This window comes from Odontesthes bonariensis, chromosome 3, assembly GCF_027942865.1.
Source record: "Odontesthes bonariensis isolate fOdoBon6 chromosome 3, fOdoBon6.hap1, whole genome shotgun sequence".
Lineage (NCBI taxonomy): Eukaryota > Metazoa > Chordata > Actinopteri > Atheriniformes > Atherinopsidae > Odontesthes > Odontesthes bonariensis.
Genome location: NC_134508.1, coordinates 42,174,516 through 42,190,831, shown reverse-complemented (window position 1 = coordinate 42,190,831; position 16,316 = coordinate 42,174,516).

Genomic DNA, 16,316 nt, shown 5'->3' with positions numbered 1-16,316 from the left:
AACTGATTCTAAGAGATATCTCCAGGGTGCCTTTTTCAGTAAAGGGATGTGAAAGATCATATGATCGTTATGCAAAATTAAGACTGTACTCCTGCTGATTTTATACTACTAAAGTCATTTTTAGCGTTTGTTCATGGTATTGACCAAGGGGAAACATGGGCTTGATCAGGGGTTTTCAAACTTTGTGTGTGTGGACCACCATTTGTAATCAAGAATTTTCGCGGACCACCTCATAATACAAATGATGAAATATGTCTACACACAGTCCTGCCTGAATTACTTTAATAGGGCTACTATCAGGGGTGAAAGTAGTTTTAAATTCTTGCCGGTACTATTACATTAAATCAAACGCACCCGATCCCCATAGCAACTGCTGTGTTTCGGAAGTAGACGCGCATGCGCACTCACGTACTGTTGAGAGAAATCTACGGTCGTTAGCTTAGTTTAGTTTAGGCCTAATGTTTATTTAAAGGGGAACTCCGGGGCATTTGAAGCGCATTTCCATTGCTAGAGGTTGTCAAATACTGATAGTAGGACACAGACAGGTGCAAATCATCCGACAATAAAGTCACAAGCCTTACCATCAAAACCATATGCATGGTTCTCACATTACTGGCATGGGGACGTTACAAAACAACTTTATAAACAGCATGTAACTCACCGGTTAGTTGTAGGCTCGCGCATGTGAAAGCCCAAAAGAGTCAATGGACGATAATCCCATATACAAAGCAATTATCTTCTCTAGAAAAACTGCGTTCAAGTATTTAAAACATTACAACAATATTACTGGGCATGTATTGTTGTAATGTTTTAAATACTTGAACGCAGTTTACTTCAACGCAAGTTGTTGTTTTACGTGGAAGGTTTATTATTTGCCCCTTGGCCACCACGTATTTGGCTAGCATGACAGGCTGCGCGAACAGCGCGATCTCCACACAGGGAGCGCCAATTTGCACCTGTCTGTGTCCTACTGTCAGTATTTGACAACCTCTAGCAATGGAAATGCGCTTCAAATGCCCCGGAGTTCCCCTTTAACAGGGACAGTGCACAACATTCAATTGAGCCAGATTATAGCCACAAGGCTAATTTTCATCTGTAGTCCCTGGACAGGAATTGATGTTAAGTTAAAAAAAAAAAGATTAAAATTAATAATAATACAATAATATAACAACAAAACACAATATTGGGGGAGACTATGTGCAGAGTAGGCCTACAGTATATTGCATGACAAGTAGGCAAACGCAATTTAAAAATAAACTAACGAAACAAAAACATGATATATGATAAAGTAAACACAAATACACAAAATCAATGATTAAGAATGTCCACAGTGCTGCCCTGCTTTTAGCCACTTCTTAAGACCTGATTTAAAAGTACTAAATGTGGTGCTTTTCCTGATACTAACAGGGATGCTATTCCACAGCCCTGATGTTTTCACTGAGAAGCCACTTTGTCCAAAAGTGGAATTTCTGAACCCACTTATGCAGTCCCCTCTAGATGATGCTCTTGTAGCTATTGTATTAGTTGTGGGTCTGCACAGACTCACAAATTGCTTAAGGGGAGGGGGAGCAAGCAGTTTCTCATAAGCAGTTTCTTTTCCGAGCTGTTCTGCGTCGTTAAAATTGAACAAAATAACACGAAACACAACTTCTTACTCTCCTACTGATTTTAAATGGGACGTTTTGCTACGATCGTAAAGACATTAAACGTGTGGTTACACGTTTCAAAGGCTCGGCGCAGCCGCAGAGGAGACCGAGGGGAGGGGGAGAGAAGCAGGGCTAGAGCCTCGAGGAAGAGAGGGAGATGCCCGGCCAAGGCTCCGTCCAGCATGGAGTGGACTAAATTCGGAATGAGTTCAAAGGAATTTTTAAACAGACAAAGTAGTTTTCAAGACTGCATATTGCTAGCAGATCTTTTTTTTTTTACCCAGAGTGCGGCCGTGACTTGTTTTGAATGAGGGCTTAAAAGCAGGCAGCCGCTCTCCCATCCAGTGGCGCCAGTAGAAATAATAATATAATAATATAATATATAATTTCGGTGGGCGGTGACGAGAACTTCGGGGGCGCCGGCAGAAGTGTTTATTTTTCAAAAAAAAAAAAAAAGTGTATGCAAGATATGGATCTGGAGTTGCTCGACATCGAAGAAGAACAGCTTCTTTTATAGGGCTCGGGCACACGCGTTGCATTCTGGGATATGGTCGCCATATTGGAGGCACAATCTATCGTAAACAAACCGAGGCAAGACAGAGATCAAGGAACAAACAGTGAGAGAAAAGTGAGAGAAAAGCATGTTAAAATCGAAGAAAGGATGTGGGATATGCCGGGATACATTACAGAAGGAAGCCAGAGATCGGTACATACAGAAGATTGGCGTTATAAACGGACTGGACCCTTATGAAATACCGAGCAAGGAATGGATTGTCGACGAAGATTTACTGCCCAAGTTCACCCTTTCGGACATAATTGCGTATATAGTATGTGGTGTCAGTGCTTATACTTTGCAACAGTTTCAATTATAATGACACTTTACACTTTTGTTATGTTACTCTACTTGTAAATAAATAATGAAACACACACACTTGGCTGTATCTCAAAGCATATTTATTTCAGACGACTTCAACTTTGCACAACACTCATGCTCATGGTGGTCAGAGTACAACATACAGACACAATCTTGTCAAAGAATGTTTTGTCTTCACCTTCGCATGGCAAAACTATGTTGATAGGTACTTTTGCTGACAAAAAGGTGTATTGTTTCTGACAGTTCCAATCGCCCTTTCCATGTGAATTTGGAGATGGGCAATTTTCCTTGTATTTTCCACATTAAATTAAGATTAAGATCAGATTTATTGTCATGTATACATGCATACACACGAAATTTGTCCTCCGCTTTTAACCCATTGAGACATCCCTTGCTTCCAACTGACAGTGTCCTCTTGTGAAGGCGGGGATCTTTACCTCAGCACACAAAAGTCTGTAACTTACCAGAATGAAAATGCAGAGAACACACTCTCATCGACACCGGGATTGAGTGGAAAGTTATGCTTGGTCGTCTTACAGCAGCGATCCATGCTAGTCGACGACGCTTTGTTATCTCGGACACTTGGTCTCCGTGGGTGCGCCTCCAAGCAGGAAACCGGTAAAAAGATAAACCATGTACGATTTCCCCCCCATTCCTGTCACGGCTTACGCTATTGCACCCCACGACACAGCAACGTGCGACCATAGTGGCAAAGACAATAAGTAAAATAGATAAACCAACGAAGAAAGTTCCGAGACCAGGCGGCAGTACGTCTGCGCGCAGTGGAAAACAATGTAAACAAAACAGTTCTGAGCCTCCAGTATGGCCGCCGCTCACGTAGTGACGTCACGTGCCCGAGCCCCATTGGAGTTGGCGAAAATGCAAAGGAGGAAGCCACACAGACAACCGGAAAGGCACACCGAGGACCAATCACAGCCGCTTTTGTCTGCGCACTTCCGTTGGTGGTCTGCGTGCGTCTGTCGCGTAGTCAGGATTTTTCTGAGGTGCACGACAACGCGCGCAGAGCCTCTGCGTGGGGGAGTGGTCAAGATTTTGACGCTCGCAGAGGCTCTGCGTCCGAGCGTCAGAGGCTTTGCGTCTGAAGCATAATCAGCCTTAATGCTGCGTGTACACCAAGAGCGACCTACGCTACCTGGTAGCGGAGGTAGCTGGAGAAGCTTCGCTTGAGATTTTATTATTTTTTTATTTTAAACTTCCTTTTATTTAAGAAAAAAAAAAACATTTTTTACAATACACATGAAACATTTCGATATTAAACGCCAGAGGACGAAAGAGGTCATAATAAAATATTCAAGTGTTCACAGATATCAACAGTCTTAATCGCTTTCTGGTTGTTTGAGTATTTAATGGAGGTCATGTACTGCCTGAGCTCACCGAGAAAGGCAAGAATATAAGGTTTTCTTTTCATGAATTTACATTTATGGATATGAAATTTTGCCATTAAAATAATGAGGTTGATAATAAAATTTATGTTGGCTTTTTCTTTGGTTTTGTTAATGTCATGGAGCCCAAACAATACACTCCTCCAAGATAAATTAAACTCATTATCAATGTTGTTAGCGATGAAGTTACAAATATCACTCCACAGTCTTTGGACAATAGGGCAGTGCCAAAATAAATGGGTAACAGTTTCAGTCTGTGTAGAACAGAAAGTACATTTCACATCAATGAATCTTTTAACAATGTGATCATTGGATGGATAAAATCTATGAATTAACTTGAAAGAAACTTCTCTGACTTTGTTAGTTAACAGGTATCGGTTGGGTAAGAGCCAGATCTTCTTCCAGTTAGTGTGTTCCAAATATTTGTTCCAGTATGAGACCACGTATGGAACTGTGGTGTAGTCCCTTTTAAACAGGAGTCTTATTAGTTTGTTGTTTTTACCATTACTGGTCAAACAAGCTTTACCTACTGGGGTGTCTGACAAGGACAATAGGGAGAAATGTTTGGTTTCCACTCTTGGTTTATATCTAAATAACATACAAACACCAGAAGGGATTGCTCCAAAGACTTTGGCAAAATCTGCAGGTGATACAGGGATATTATATTCAGTTAAAAACTCATTATAGGATTAGAAAAGACCATCCCTGTTGAATAATTGAGCCACATGAACAATGTTATTTTTAAACCAATACTCAATCAAAAGGGATTTGTGTTTAAATAGAATGTCCTTGTTGTTCCATATATAATAATTATGAGGTGAAAAATTATGCTTGAAAATAAGGGACCATGAGAGGAAGGCCTGCCGGTGGAAGGCTGACATTTTTACTGGTATTTTTTCAATATTGTAGTTACATAATTAAAAAAAAGTTTAGACCACCCACTTTTGACAGAATGTGAAAAGGAATAATATTCCAAATAGCATTAGGGTTCCTAAAAAATTGTTTCAACCAGTTTATCTTAAAAGTGTTGTTTAAGGTACAGAAATCTAGATAATTGAGCCCACCATTTTCATAGTCGTTCATTAGAACAGATTTCTTCACATGGTGTGTTCTATTTTTCCACAGAAAGTTGAGAAGCAGTTTGTCAATCTGAGAGATACTTTTTTCGCTTGAGAATTTGCTTTGGTAGCTCGTGACGTCACATTTAGAATGTTAAATTCTTAAAGGCCCCGCGGCTGTGCAGCACCCCCGCGAAAAAAAACATGAGGAAAGAGAGGGCAGGGACACGAATAAACGTGTTGTTATTTACAATTTGTTATACAAGATTTACATCACGTTACAAATTATGTAAAACTACATTAGGTACACCTGAGAAGAGCAAGAATAGCAGAGGCAGCTGTGATTATTCGAAATAAAATCCGAAATAAATCCGAAATAAAACTTAATTGCAGTGAGAAAGGTATGCGTGGGGTTACTACACTACAGTATTGTATTAAACGACTATTGTTTGGATAGGAACCAAAGTTTACACGTCTGTTTCCGCGAACCCCGCGGATTGTCGGACCCCTACAATCTGTGGATTGTCATTGGTTTTCGCCGAAACGCGCCATAGCTCATTACCATAATGTTAGCTTGAGTTTAATCGCTGGAATCCGCTCTGGTAGCGCAGTTCTCTTCGCCACTGGCGAATCCGCTCTGGTAGCCCAGGTAGCTCACCCTCCATAGAGAAATAATGATTTCCGGCGGCATACCCGACAAAAAACAAACAAAAAAACACCTATTTATTGATTTACTGAATTTACTGAATTTACAGTATATTCATTGAAACACTGATTTCTTATTATTGCTGTCACACTTTAAGAATATTAACTTAATATATTTAGGTTATTCAACATGACAGAATACCATGACTGACACAAATTTGACAAGACTAATTGCTTCCTGCAGACTAACAGGCCAGCGTCAGGGTATGGGAGGTACCCTATATCACCACAAGATAGCGCCATTGCACAAAAACCTTGGGCACAGTGTTCTAGCAGTTTAAGATTTATTAGTGCAATTAGTACCTACATTAATTTACTGGTCTTTGCCTTGAAAATCACTTCACTTAATGTTTAAATGAAAATCAATGCATTTGAACACACCAAAAATTGTTTTCATTACTCCTTTATTGTACGGTGCACAAATTTCACCTCATGTTCAAAACCATTTCTGCATTTTTATACAAATAAGAGCAGAATATTTTATGTACAAATGAGAGCAGGATATTTTATGTACAAATAAGAGCAGGATATTTTAAGTACAAATCATAGCAGGATTATTGTAATACAAATGAGAGCAGGATATTATTATTAAGATGGGAGTCCCATCTTCCTAGTACCGGACCGTACCGGCTTAGCACTAAAAATAACTGGTCATAGCATCAGTACAACAGTTGTTAAAAGAAAGTTTACTGCCCACTGTGTCTGCCACATATTGAACAAAATGTATTTATTTACTCAAGCGCCCGAGGGCATAATCAGGTTAATTTGAACAACAGGCTTATTTCCATAGTATTAAATCTGTACAGTAATAAGAACACTTTGATATAGTCAAAAAATTCAAAACATTTGGCGATACATATTTTTGATTTTCATGGGAATTTCCTGGTCAAATTAATGTTGGAAAAAAAACTATTATTTTATATTTAATTTTGCTTTTCCAAGGACCACACTTTGGGAATGACTGGCCTATATGGTTATGGGTTTGCTGGCATAGATTAACATAGCATAGTCTGTGGTGAAACTAAGCCGACTTTGTCTGGCTGACAGGGGTATTAACTTGTTTACAATCTCTCAGGTCTCCTTATCTTGTTACTTTACTTAGTTGGTGGTGCAGGGAAGAGAGGTAATGCAGTACAGATATTGGTCTCTTGTGAGCTGTACCTGTTTTTCATTTCAATTACCTTAAGTAAGAAACTTGTCCAGTGGTACAGTCACACATATGCAACACAACAAACCTGTGTATGCAGTAGCAACCCCAACACTGGAAAGACCGAAAGGACATTTACTCTGGTGCAAGCTGCTTTACAGAAGGGTCCAGAAAGGGCAAGGAAATAAAGGTAATACAAGCTAACTAGAGTAGTGGAATATGTATGTAGTATTTGACCAGATAAGCTACAATAACACATGTAATTGTTATGAGGACACATGAACACATACTGTAGTTTCTATACATACAACAGTATGTATATGAACAAGTGTTTGTTAGCAAATACTTGCAAACAAACCAGACTATATCTAGATTTCTGATATCCAGATATTATGTTTACAAACATCTGTTGGGGCTATGGGTCTCTCTTAGCTATTAGCAATTATCAATATGTGTCAATGGACAGTTACTAACATTGAATAAACTTATTAATGAAAATCTATGATATAATTAATAATTTATTAAATATGGTGCTCATTTATTGAAGCTGTTGCTCATGGAACTTGGAACTAACTAAACACTAATATTGGTCTTGAATGTCTGTTGGTCTGTATGTGTTAATTTGGGATAGGTAGGATTTGTAAAGAGCAGACATGAAAGCTTCGAATCTGACTCATCTTCGCACCCAGCATATATTATGATACATATACACAATGATCATAGAACAGTACAATCATATTGAATATAGTAAAGCAAAAAGATTATTAGTCAATGACAAATAACTGTCTGATATTTTACAGAATATACAGGCAACTACAAAACTAAAAAATAGAAAACATCAGTGGAGATGTGTATGAATGTTAGGGGCGAAATAACACAAAACACAAGGAAGACATTACCACATCAGCAGTCAGCAGACAGGTCAGAAGATGGCAACTGCGACTTGAAATCTAAACGAAGTATGGCTCTTTGTCTTTGTATGCATGTTTTTTAGCATCTCCAAACTGTACTACGTGTGGCAGTGAAAAATATATAAATCCCTCTCTGTATGTCTAGTTCTAGCTCTAGATATTTAATCACCACAATCTCAAGATTTTAGTTGATCGGATAACCCCATCCCCAGCCCCGACGTAAGCAGTTATTTGCTCTAGCCCAGCTAAGAGTTGATGACCACCTGCCGAAAATAGTGTGCTTTCCTCATCTTTCCAAAATAGCTCTGACTGGTCAAGGCGGGGTCAAAGATCATCTGAAGGTGTCCCAGAGTTTCTTGTAACAGGACCTTAGCAAAGGATCCTTTGGGCCCTGTGGGAGGGTCTTCATGTATTGGGTTTTCTTCCCAAAAAAATGCTATCAGATTGGTATCTGGAGAGTTTAGAGGTCAAGGGAACGCCTCGGGCTCTTTGACATGCTTCTTAGCCTTTCCTCCGCTGTTTTTATAAGGCTCAGTGCTGTCCCTTTGCAGAAAGCTGATCGTTAGGGGAGTGGTGCTGCCATACTGTATGGGTGTGGGGGATGATTAGTCTGCAGAAATGTTTAGGGAAGTTTCAGTGAAATCAATGTGATCCCAGCATGCAGGTTTTCCTAGCAGAAAATTGAGTTGAATCAAGACAAGAAGGGTACCCCCTTGGGTACATAAAAAGATGTAAGAGAAATTAGTGGCTTTGTGTGCTAAATTGAAATAAAAGTCAATTTTCAGTGTCACAGGGTTTGTTCTATTTTAACCTGCTATTCATTTTGGTAATTTATGCTGGTCTCATAACCTGCTTTGGAGCAATTTATATTCAAAGTTTCAGATAAAATAGCCTGTGAAAAGCTCCATACTTTCACTTTTGTTTCTGATAATATCCCAGACAGCAAGATAAGACAGAAACAACTTTTTTAAATGTTGTCATGCAGAACAATTAAATCTATACTTATGTCTGATATTATAACCGATCACCTCATTTTTTTTAAATTGGCCAATTCACAACAATGTCATAATAAGCAATTTTAAAGAAAGCATAAACCATTTCAATACCTAGTCAAATCGGATACAGTTCAATTCACTGCAGTCATTTTACACTTTGTTTGTTGTAATTGAATTATAATACAATTCAATCAAATAAAATTATAGCCTAATCAGTTTAATTCAAATAATCGGAATCCAAATAATTCCAATTCATTGTAATTGTTTTCATACTGGTCCTGCTCTGTTAGTTTCTGTTAGTTTACTGCTTCCTGTGTCATGTTTGCTGATTTTCACCTGCTATTAATTTTGTAATTACTCATTTTGTATCAGTCCCCTGCAGTTTTTGTTTTATCTTTGCCATATCATTGTGTGTTTCTTATCCCCCATGACTTCCTCCTGGTTAGTTATCTGATTTTGGAAGTTTTTGGAAGAGCAGGATTACTATTGCAACAACACATCATCAGTAGGGTAAAACTAACCTGTTTTACAAAGGTCTAATTCCAGCTCACGTTCCCTATTTGTCGGTGAACAATCCAACGCTTGGTGAATTCTGCTTCACAATGATGGAAGAGCACCTGTCTTTTTTTGGATTTCTGTTTGGACTTTTTGAAAGATAATTCAATTCTTGAAGTTCAATATCTGCCTGGCTCCTGTCTACCGTTATGGCTAATTGGTCCACTTGTTCAGCAACACTTGAAACAGATGAGCAAATGGGTTTATGTTGATGTATTCGGCAGATGCTTTTATCCAAAGTGACTAACAAATGAGGATATAACATTACAGCTAACATTAAGCTACATAGAAGGAAAACTACTAGTCTACTCTGTCAGAGGTGACAGTGTAGAATAGACATAGAGGGAAATACAGAAAGAGAAACTGCAGTAGAGGGGGTAGGGGAGTACTGGGTAATTGCTAGGGTAGGAGATGCTGTCTGAAGAGCTGGGTCTTCAAGAGTTTCTTGAAGATAGATAGGGTTCTGTTCTTGTAGCGCTGGGTATGTCATTCCACCATCATGGAACGACACATTAAAAGAGTCTGGATTGTCTTGAGTGTGATGTAGGCACTGCTAGACAACAATCTTTTGACGACCAGAGTGACCGAGTTGTGACATAAGCCTTTGCGAGAGCATTCAAGTAGATGGGAGCCGTTCCATTATGCACTTTGAAGGCTAACATCAGTGACTTGAATTTGATGCGGGCAGCTAAGGGTAGCCAGTGGAGCTCAACAAACAGAGGGGTGACGTGTGCTCTTTTAAGCTGATTGAAGACCAGACGCGCCATCACGTTCTGAACCATCTGCAGAGGTTTCACAGCACAGGCTGGGAGACCAGTTTGGAGGGCGTTGCAGTAGTCAAGGTGGGAGTTGACCACAGACTGCACCAGGAGCTAAGTGGCATGTTGGGTTAGGTATGGCCTGATCTTTCTTATGTTTATCAATACGAAGTGGCACGATCGAGCAACGGAGGTAACATGATCTTTAAAGGTTAGTTGGTCATCAATTATGTCACCCAAGTTTCTAGCTACCTTTGACAGAACAAGAGATAGGGATTCAGTTTGGATGCAGATGCTGTGGTGTATAGTTGGTTTGGCTGGGAAGACAAGCAGTTCAGTTTTAGAGAGGTTTAGTTGGATGTGATTGTATGAGCTGGCCCAGTGAAGTGGTGTATATGGCAAAGAGAATAGGTCCCAGTACTAAACTTTGAGGGACCTCTGTGGTGTGCTGCAGAAGTGTGACCAAGCCAGGATACTTTGAATGACCGTCCAGTGAGGTATGATTCAAACCAGGAGTGTGCTCTCCCTGTGATGCCCATTCTAGAGAGTATGGACAAGTACTGGGGACTTAGGTGCTGTTTACACATACTCAGATATTTTGATAAACGAAGACCTTTCCCTTCGTTTGTGCCTTTCGTTTATACACAAACAGAGTTTTTTCCTCCGAAAACGAGGCATAAAAAAAACTCCGGCAAAAGTGGAGATTTTTTAAAAACTCCGTTTAGCGTTTGTGTATAAACTGGTTGAAAGAGACAAAAATGGAGTTTTGGGCAATATCCGCGGTAAAAGACCGACGTCCATTGTTTATCTGGCAAGCATGGAGGTACTAGCAGCATTTCTGTTTTTAAGAGCTATACTCGCTTGTATGCTTTTGAAAATTAAAGTCATACAGTGTATTGACCAACAAAGACGCATTAGGGCTCGGAGGGCAGCAATTGCGGAGCTTCTTTTGGCAGACAGAGCCCGGCCATACCACCGCCAGCGATGGCGATTCTGGGTTAGACCCGGACGGACTGCGTATTTATGCTGATCAATGTAGACGTGTTTTTTTTTTAAAACGGGGCTGTGTGCACCTAGTTATTTTTGCAAACGAAGGTTAGAAAATATGCGTTTATCAAAATACCCGGGTATGTGTAAACAGCACCTAAGCTTTCGCTCTGGCTTCTTTTAAGGCTTCTGTAACAGCCAACAGAAATGTTTCAGTGGAATGGCCACTTTTAAACCCAGATTGGTTTGGGTCAAGGAGGTTGTTTTCTGACAGGTATTCTGTGACCTGCCCTTTCAATGGTTTCAGACAGAAACGGCAGGAGGAAGACCGGCCGATAGTTTTCCTCTTGAGTTGGAGGGAGGGATGGTTTCTTGAGCAGTGGTGTAACCCGAGCTTGCTTGAATGTGGTAGGAAATGTCCCCGATGTCAGTGAAGCATTAATCCTATGTGTGACTGCTGCAACTACCGTAGGAGCTATGGATTGGAATAGATTAGTAGGAACAGGGTCCAATGGGCATGTAGTAGGACGGCTACATATGAGAAGTTTAGACACACAGATCTCAGTGAGGGGGTGAATGAAGAAAGTGATGCAGTGGGGCTTTTGAATGCTGACTTGGCACACATGTTTAGGGAGGGTTCGGGTGTGAGCAGTTTTTACTTATAGATGCCATTTTGTCAGTAAAAAATGAGGCAAAGGTGACTGCTGTCAGATTGGTAGCAGATGGTGGAGGCGGAGGGTTAAGTAGAGTTTTGAAGGTGGAAAATAGTTTCCGGGTGTCAGTAGTACTGTGAATCTTGTCACTGTTGAAAGCCTATTTTGCATCAGTGACACTGGCTGAGAATGATGATGGTAACATCTGGAACAAGGAAACAAGGTAGGAGAAGTGGGTCCGCAACAGGTTGCGGCGGAACAAAGCCACAGGGGTAGAAGCAGTGGGTCTTCCCAGGGGACTCCCTCATAAGTAAATAGGCAAGGCAAGGCAAGGCAAGGCAATTTTATTTATAGAGCACAATTCATACACAGGGCAATTCAAAGTGCTTTACAGCTACATAAAATCACAAGAAGGCAATAAAACCATTAAAAAGGAATAAAAAAAATAAAAGAAAGAAATTAAAAAAGAAAGAAATTTAAAACCCATTAAAATAATCATTAATTAATTAAAAAGTGAAGAGTGCAGATAAAATACTTTCAGGTGTCATATGCACAGCTAAATAGAACTGTTTTCAGCCTGGATTTAAACATTGTCAGAGTTGAGGCCTGTCTCACATCTTCTGGAAGACTGTTCCAGATTTTAGGGGCATAAAACTGAAACGCAGCCTCACCTTGTTTAGTCCTGACTCTGGGCACCAGCAGGAGACCCCTCCCTGAGGTTCTCAGAGCCCGAGTTGGTTCATATGGCTCTAACATGTCAGAGATGTACTTTGGCGCTTGACAGTGAAGAGACTTGTACACAAGAAGAGCTGTTTTAAAGTCTATTCTCTGAGCGACAGGAAGCCAGTGCAGAGACCTGAGCACTGGACTAATATGGTCGTATTTCCTGGTTCTAGTCAGGACTCGAGCAGCAGCGTTCTGGATGTACTGCAGCTGTCTTATAGCCCGTTTAGAGAGCCCAGTGAGCAGGCCGTTACAGTAGTCTAACCTGCTGGAGACAAACGCATGGATCAGTCTCTCTAAGTCTGGTTTAGACACTATTCCTTTGATTCTGGCAATGTTTTTTAGATGGTAAAAAGCTGCTGATGTTACAGATTTAATGTGGCTGTTAAAGTTCAGGTCTGAGTCCAATATTACCCCGAGATTTCTAACTTAATAGTTAGGTTTTAGAGAGAGAGTCTCAAGGTGACTGATAACACTTTCTCTTTGTTTCTGTGGGCCACAGACAATGATTTCAGTTTTGTCTGAGTTTAGCTGGAGGAAATAGTTTTGCATCCACACACTGATCTGTTCGATGCAGCGACACAATGTATCTACAGGTCCGTGTTCTCCTGCCGTCAGTGACACGTAGATCTGAGTGTCATCTGCATAATTGTGGTAGGACACATTATAGCTGCGTATTAGCTGGCCTAGTGGAAGCATGTACAGATTGAACAATACGGGTCCCAGGATTGACCCCTGGGGAACCCCACAGGTCATAGCCATTTGGTCTGAGACACAGTTACCAATTTCAACAAAATATTTCCTGTCCTCCAGATAGGACTTGAACCAGTTTAAAGCACGACCAGAGATTCCCACCCAGTCTTCTAACCTCTGTAATAAGGTCGCATGGTCAACTGTGTCAAAGGCAGCACTCAGGTCCAGCAGAACTAAGACTGTGACTCTACTTGCATCTGTGTTCAGGTGGATGTCATTTGTCACCTTGATCAGAGCTGTCTCAGTGCTGTGGTGGGGCCTAAAGCCTGATTGGAAAGTATCAAAAGCATTGTTAGACAGGAGAAAGTCACTAAGCTGTTGGTATACAACTTTTTGTAGGACTTTGCCCAAGAATGGCAGGTTTGATATGGGCCGGTAGTTGTTCAGTACTGTGGCATCAAGATTGCTCTTCTTTAGAAGAGGCTTAATGACAGCAGTTTTTAAGGCCTTTGGAAATGTTCCAGTCTGGAGTGAGATGTTGACTAGATGAGCGAGTTGTGGTAACAAACTGCTCAGCACAGACTTTAGGAATCTAGTGGGCAACTCATCAAGGCAGCACGTTGATGAACTCAGACTGCAGATGGTCTCTTCGACTGTTTTGTCAGTAACAGGTGTGAAATGTGTCAGCTCTAGGTGTCTAGCTGGCTGCAGAGTAGTTATTTGTGTTGTGGAAATTATTGCATTTTTAATGCCTTGAACTTTGTCATTAAAGAATATTGCAAACTCATTACACTTGGATGTAGAAATGAGTTCTAAAGGCAGTGAAACTAGAGGGTTTGTTAATCTGTTTACTGTAGCAAACAGGACACGAGAGTTGTTACTGCAGTTTTTGATGATTTCAGAAAAATAACTCTCCCTTGTTCTACGCAAAGTCTGGTTGAACACACATAGCTTTTCTTTGTAAGTCTCATAATGAACCTGGAGCTTTGACTTGCGCCATTTCCGTTCGGCTCTCCGGCACTCCCTTTTCTGTGCCCTGACCGACTCTTCTTTCCTCCATGGCGCCCTTTGCCTACTTTTAACCATTCTAACCTTGACAGGAGCAATGGTATCCAAAACATTTAAGAGACTTGATGTGTAAGAGTTCAACAGATCATCAACATCAGAACACAGGGTGTTCTCAAACCTAATCATTTCCATAAACTGTGTCCCTGTTCTGTCATTTATGAGTCTTCCCCGAACAACTGCAGACCCAGCTGGTGTTTTGGGTAAAGTAGATAGGTCGAAGAAAACACAGAAATGATCAGATAAAGCAACATCAACGACATTCACGTTTGAAATAACAACACCCCTTGAAATGAGCACATCTAGAGTGTGCCCTCTGTTGTGGGTGGGCTCAGTCACATGCTGAGTTAGACCAAACATTTCAAGGACAGCAGTGAGCTCTTTAGCTTCCTTGTTATGCGCTACGTCCACATGCACATTCAAGTCCCCTGTTATGACTAAACAGTCAAAAGCAGTGCACACAATTGAAAGTAGTTCAGTAAAATCATCAATAAAACAATTCTGTGGAGGTTTATAAATGGTGATATAAAGTATGGAAGATTGTTTTATCTCCATTTTGAATGACACATACTCAAATGATGAAAAAAACCCAAATGACAACTTGTGGGTGGGTATATTGTCCCTGAACATGGCACAAACACCCCCACCCCTCTGGTTTTCTCGTATTTCAGACACAAAATTGAAGTGAGGTGGACTAGACTCAATCAGGACTGCATTTGCTGTGTTTTTGTCGAGCCACGTCTCAGTTAAAAACATAAAATCAAGATTGTGAGAGGAAATAAAACTATTAATTAAGAATGATTTGTTACTTAAAGATCTGACATTGAGTACTGCGTGTTTGAGATTAGTTATAGTTGAACTGGATGCTGTGTTCTTGCAAGGGATATGGATAAGATTTCTCTGATTGGACAGTCTGATTGTCCCTCTCTTCACTCCATCCTTGGACCTCTGGTTGAGATGGTGTTTACCAACACAGAGGCCCTTAGTGTCCTAGACAACAGCATTGACGCTGTTGGAAATGACAGCTGTGGGCACCGGTGGTGGGGGCCAAGCTGGGGGGGCTTTGGTCGATGGAGTAGGCTGGGGAGGGAGAGGGGCTCGATGCTTCTTTGAGGATAGAATTCTTGATCTTGCCATGTTTGGCGTGAGAGGAACCATTTTAATCCCCGATTTCACCAAGCTTTCAAGGTGATCAGGAAATCTCCTGGGTGACGGTGGAGAAGAGAACGATGGTGAAACATCTCTGGAGGGTGTAGATGCAGCAGGTGGGTCCCAGGCCTGTGGTGAGGCCCGTGGTGAAGGCGATGGTGGAGCTGCTGAATCCTGTGTTCGGGATGCTGGAGGTGCTGCTGTGGCTGCTGTGGCTGAATCCTTTGCTGGGTCCTTGGGTGGCGAGGCAGGAGCTCTTCTCTGGCTCGTCTTCTCTCTCTGCGGCAGCACAGGACCCGGTCCTGGTCCTGGTCCTGGTCCTGGTCCTGGTCCTGGTCCTGGTCCTGGTCCTGGTCCTGGTCCTGGCCCTGGCCCCTTCTGATGCCTCAGAGCGTGGAGAAGATTATCCGTCAGTCGTCTCACTCCACCTCTGTTCAGGTGTGGGCCTTTTCTTTGAAAGAGATCATCTCTTTGCCAGAAAAGATTAAAGTTCTCGATGAAATGAGGTCCTCTGGACTCACAGACTTTGGACAGCCATGTGTTCAACTGAAGCAGCCGGCTGAATTTGTTGATCTTCCTGTCGATGTTTGGGAGAGGTCCACTTATGAATGTTGGTATTGTCACTTTATCAAGACTCTCAAACAGTTTCTCAAAGTCTTTTTTTAAGATTTCAGACTGATTCTCTCTGATGTCCACTGCACCCACGTGCACAATCAGCTGTTTCACCCCTTGGTGTTTTGCCAGTACCTCTGGTAGTAATCTTGTGATGTCAGAGACAGTGGCACTTGGATAGCTGCATGTAACCATTCTGTTTATGTTTATATTAGATATGGCTCCGTCTCCAAGCACAAGAGTATCTTTGACCTTGACACTCGGCACAGTTTCTCTGTCCATCTGCTTCTTTGTACCGTCTCTCTGTCTGTTACACTCAGTCACATTTGGCTCTGACAGTGGTAAAAATCTGTTTGTTAACTTTATTCCGGGTGATGTTACA